Consider the following 5,630-nt stretch of genomic DNA (forward strand, 5'->3'; position numbering starts at 1 on the left):
CATACATACACAAAATTAAGGATTTAAAAAATTCCTTAGAACAGTACCTAAAATTTGAAAAACACACCAAAAAAAAGGAAGAAAGAAGGAATGAAAGGAAAGAACTATTTTTAAGTGTGAATGTTTAGATCCGTACTTAAAACTTGAAACTCCCAATAAAGAAACTGTCTGGCCTGATCACACTGTTGTGGTAATTCAATCTGGCAGTAGTTTTTGGGGTACCTGACTTAGGGAACGGCTTCTGTCTGCAGGCACGATCTCTTATAAGGAAGAGGAGGGAGTCTTGCTCGTCCCTTTTGCTCTGGATCCTGCTTGGCGTGAGAGGAGACCGAAACGCCAGAGAGGCAGCAGGGTTTCAGTGGCGGCTCCTGCCTTGTCCCGTATTTTGTGAGTCACTATTTCCCTTGAATCCCCATAGTAAAGACTTCTGTAAACTCTCGCGTTAGGAATCCCCATGGTAAAGACTTCCGTAAACTCTCACGTTAGATCACCATGGATCCTTCTTGTTCTCCTGCACTTGAAAAGTCCCTTCCATAGGGGCCTGTTCAGAAATCACCATAGCACATCACTTCAAGTATGCTTCAGAATGGGGCCTACTTCAAATTGCCTCTTCTGGGCATTTTTGCTCAGGAACGCATCTTCTTACGCAACATCTGTTTTAAGTCATACCATCCAGAACTTTTCTTTTCTTCTTCTTTTTGTAAGGAAGAGGCAGCAGGGCAGAAGGAATGTCTCTGATTCCCAAAAGTCCTGCCTTGGCTCGTCTGGGACAGAGAGGCCAAACATAGAGGATACTGGCTTTGCCGAACGCTTTGCCCATCGAGATTGTTTGGTTGGACTAAAAGCAACTCCCTCCCTACCCCCATCCTGAGGATCAAGCATAGCAGGCACCAGCTGCTGCCCAGTGAGATTCTCCCTTGGAGTTCTCCATGTATTTATTGTATGTGGGCCTGGAGGCCAGTTCTGGCTTCAGCCAGCAAAATCGAGTTATTTCTCTAGGTGATGGGGGAGGTCTAGCTGAATCTTTTCACCCCAAAATCTGTTACCAATTTCTGCTTAAGAAAATTACCCAGGACTGGGGAGATAGTGGGATCAGTAGAGAGCTTGTAAGAATAATAAACACAATGGGTTAAATGGGGGTGAGGGGAGGGAGGGCAGGGTAGAAGAGAGAGAGTGTGGGAAGAGATAAATAACACCAAAGACTTTCTGAAAAAGTTAAATGGCAACCTACTAGTGTAGAAGTTGTGTGTGTGACGGGGACAGATATATGTGTGTGTGTGTGTGTGTGTGTGTGTGTATATATATTTGTGTGTGTGTATATGCATATGTGTGTATACATACATACATACATACATACATAGAATATATATATGTATCTATACATACAGAGCTAAAATGGAGCTAAATGGAGGGTGGTAACAGTACCCCTACTAGATATCACAGGCAAAAAAGTACAAAAAAAAAATGCCAGGAATGGGTTACTTCTTTTGAAATTTTTGGTTATTAGGGTCCCATAGACTCCCAAATATTACACACTACTGTCAACAGCAGCAAGGACGGAGACACCGCTCCATGTTGTCACTGGCAGTCAAAGGAGTTGTTCCCTTAATCTTTGAGGGCCTTAAACTGGTGAAACTGAACTGTTCCCTGTTTATGTATCCTCCTTATCACAGCCAGGGCCCCAAACATATGCCCCAGTTCCCCTATACAGATAATAGGTCCCTAAGCTAGTGGTGGTCTGAAGATTCCACATGGCCCCATCATTTCATCTTAACCCATGTTATCAACGGTGCACATTGATAATTGATAAAATTTTAATTGATAAAATCTGGCTTGTGACATCCAGGAGGTATGCCGTGCTAATGTAGTATGTAGTAAAGCTTGTGCTAAGGTAGTCATGCTTAAATGGATGCATCTGAAAATACATCTTTTGTGTCATGCTAGACTCAGAAATTACATGAACTTAATGATAGTAGCTGGGTGGGGGAGGGGAAGCACTGTAATGGGAAAGAAAGAAAGAAAGGAAGAAAGGAAGGAAGGAAGAAAAAGAACAGAGAAATGGTCGTTCGAGTCATTATTCACTGCTCAGCTGAGCAGTTTGGATCTTGTTATTGGGTGATGCTAGAACAAACTGTCCTTAGGAGAGGAAAGACATTCTGTATCCTCTCGACAGACAGCTACCCACACACCATAGGTGGCAATAACCATGGAACTGGGGTGATAGGACAGACTCCTGAAGACGAAAGAAGAAAGCTCGCTAGCACGGCACAGACTAGCTGGTCACCTGCCAGTAGAGTCAGGAGTCTGCGAACGAGATGCTCCCGCCAGCCCCCTGAGTACACTGGGCCTTGGCTTTGTGACTGTTGCATGCTCTGACCCAGTAAGATAAGCAGCCACAGATGGAGCAACTCAAATACCAAGACAACTTGGCTCAGCCCCCACTGGGAGAAGACTTGATCTCTGCACATCAGCCTCTGGTCTGGACTCTCTCCTGGCAGAGCAACTGAGAATCTGGGGCTGCCTTTCTCGCTCTTCCCAGTGCCAAGACACTGAGCTAGCCAGTGACCAGACATATCTCAGCTTGAGAAGCCCAGCACTAAGACGGTACCACCACCACCACCCCCACACACACACACGCACACACACTCTCTCTCTAATTTCTTCTCTGTCTTGTCTGGTTTCTTTGGGTCATGCATCTGGCTGGGTACCTGGAACACTGGAAGGGGGGGGGGGGTGATAAAAGTTGTCATGAACTTCATGACCTTGAATAAAACCTGGGAACAGCCACCACTAGGCATTAAATTCACTTCCTTTGTAAGGGAAATCAAGGCATGCATCTTCCTGAGAATCAGACTCACCTTCCAGCCATTAAAGACATAGAACCGTAGAAGACCTTTGCATCTGCATTCACTTGCTAGGACCACTAGAGCAAACATCACAATCTGAGTAACTTAAATAGCACAAACATATTGTTCCAGTGCTGAAGAGAAGATATCCAACCTCAAGGTATCTGCTTGGCCAGTATATGATGGACCTTCATATCATTTGCCTAGCTTACACACACCTTGATTCTGCCAGCATTACCCCAGTCTCTGACATCACATCCTCTGTGCATATCACTGTCTCTCACCCAGCCAGTCACGCTGGACTCATTGTCCCTCCTACTCCAATAGGATCTTGACTTAATTAATTACATTAATTAATACAGTTACTCTCTTTCCAAATAAGGACACGTTTACACCTTCTTAGTCACAGTTTCCCCCTTGCTGCTAAGTGTGGTCATGTTCAGGGTCCCCAAGGCATCTGTGCATACGCACCGTGCAGAAATCTTTGCCAAGAAGACACCGGTGTGTCTTCTCTACCTTTTCTCTGCATCTCTTCTGCCTTCCTGATGACAATGGACGTGATGGCTGGAGCTTCAGCCGCTGTCTTAAACCAAAAGGTAACTACTATGGCACGCCCACGGTAGCACAGGGCTAGTGACCTGCTGGCCAGGGGACACTCCTCCCTCTTCTCACTGGTGTTCCTCAGCTATGGAGAAAGGCTTTGGGAAGGTGTCGGCTGGGTTGCACAGCCCAGGCTCACCCTAAATTTGTACTCAACTCCTCCGTACCCTGTCTTCTTCTTGCTATTGTAGAAAATTATGAAACCCCAGGGCCCCACACAAGCTGTTCTGAGTTGGGTCTCTAAGAGACACCCACACACAACCTAAGACAATCAAAGTGATAAGAAAAGAATATGCTTCGTGACATCAAGGAGATTGAGGTGCCCGTCCACGCTCCCCTCCCCTCACCAGCTGTGTAACTGTAGGTGCATTCCCGGCCACCAGACATAGATTTCTTCATAAAACAGCAAGAATGCCCCTTTCAAGAGTTTCCCATGGGAACAACATTGAAAGCTAGCCGATAACTTATGTAACACAGCAAGTGAAAGTGCTGGCTGAATATAAATAGCAATGTTCTTCCCTTGTTTTAGACAGAAAGCCTGCCCAGTAAGGAATGTAGGGACAGAAATGGGACAATTCAAAATTGTCCTTGTATGCCAGCCCCAAACCCCTTCTGCCACTGACATAGTGGTCATAAGGAGATGGAGGCAAGTTAGGAAATCAAAAGACCTGGGAGCCAGTCCTGTCTGGCCATTCGCCAGCTGGGTGACCTTGAGCCAGAAATATAACCTCTCTGCAGACCTAATGAGATCCCACACATGAAAGGAATTTATAAATTATAAAGGACTATGCAAACAAAGATGGCTACCCATGCTTAAACACAGCCTGGGGATAGAAGCCATCACTCCACACATTTTCTTTTTAGGGGACAGCTGGACAAAGGACTGACCTCTACAAAAGACTGTGGAAAGCAGTTTGGTTAATGGTCCTTCACCCAGAGGTCAAAAGGTGAAAGGTCACAGTGAGGCCTTGTCTTCCAGGGCAATTCCTACTGGGAGGCCTGGGGACTAGCTGCCCTTGCTGAGGCCTGGAGCAACTGGCTGTCTAACCAAAGAAAAGGATACTTTGTTTTCTGAGACTCTAGGGGGAAAGAAAGAAGAGGAGGAGGAGAGTGAGAGAAAGGGAGGTTGCCTGAGTCTCTCCCCAGCCCAGTCCACTGCACCCCCAGGCTCCCTAACACCCTGGATACTGGGTAGAACTCAATGGTGTCCATCATTTTTGTGATGAGTTAGCTTTGAATACTTTGCTAAGTAAACACTATCTCATTGGCTAGATGCCAGGATGACTTGGCAACCGAGTTTAGACACATTACCCCAGCTGACTCCAGAGCATAATTCAGAGAACTACATTCCATAGGCAAGTACAGACATCTTAGACCATGGTAGGGGAGACTGAGGGGGTCAGTAGGAGAAATGACCCCAGTGAGACCCCTAGCTCATGGGCCAGGGAGAAGCAAGGGTTAAATAGGAAGAGAAATTGTGTGTAGAGGGCATATACCTATCTCCTATGCCAAGTATTAACTCAACTTGTTCTAGGCAGCTATCATCCATCAATCAACACCAAAAAAACATTCTAGAAATTTGGGAGAGGGTCTCCTTCATCTCTTGTCCCCTTCTCTACATTTAGCTGCTTGTCCAGGTTGACCACTGTGTCTCAAGGTCAAGTTTTGCAATCCTAGGTAATGAGGAGTGAGAGTTTTCATTGGCACCTTGTCTCTAAATGGCCTGAAGAAAACAGGGTGGGGTTCTTGTTACAGGGAAAGATGGCGAAAAGGCCTGCCATTCTGAACAAATGAGGGCTGAAGTGCCTTGACTTTCTTCATTTGATTGGTGGCTTTGCGGGTTCTTTTTCCAACCTCCCAGTAGGTTGGATGTGGTTCCACGTCTTTACTTCAGTGACAAGGAATTTGTGTTGGTCATCTTTTGTCCCTGTGACAGAATGCCTGGCGAATGACTCTAGAGGTCTGGATCCTTCCTTACTTGGCTGTCATGTGAGAAGTGTCATGGCGGGACCGTGCGGTGGAGGAATGGGGTTCACCTCATGGCATCCGGGAGACAGAGAGACAGGAAGGGGATAGGACAAATCATGTTTTTGCAGGGAATGCTTTCAGTGGTGACTTATTTCTTTCAACGAGCCCTCACCTCCCAATAATGCTGCCATACCATGAGTCCATCAAAGGATTTAT

This window comes from Myodes glareolus, chromosome 9 (genome assembly GCF_982192425.1).
Source record: "Myodes glareolus chromosome 9, mMyoGla1.1, whole genome shotgun sequence".
In the NCBI taxonomy this organism is placed as follows: domain Eukaryota; kingdom Metazoa; phylum Chordata; class Mammalia; order Rodentia; family Cricetidae; genus Myodes; species Myodes glareolus.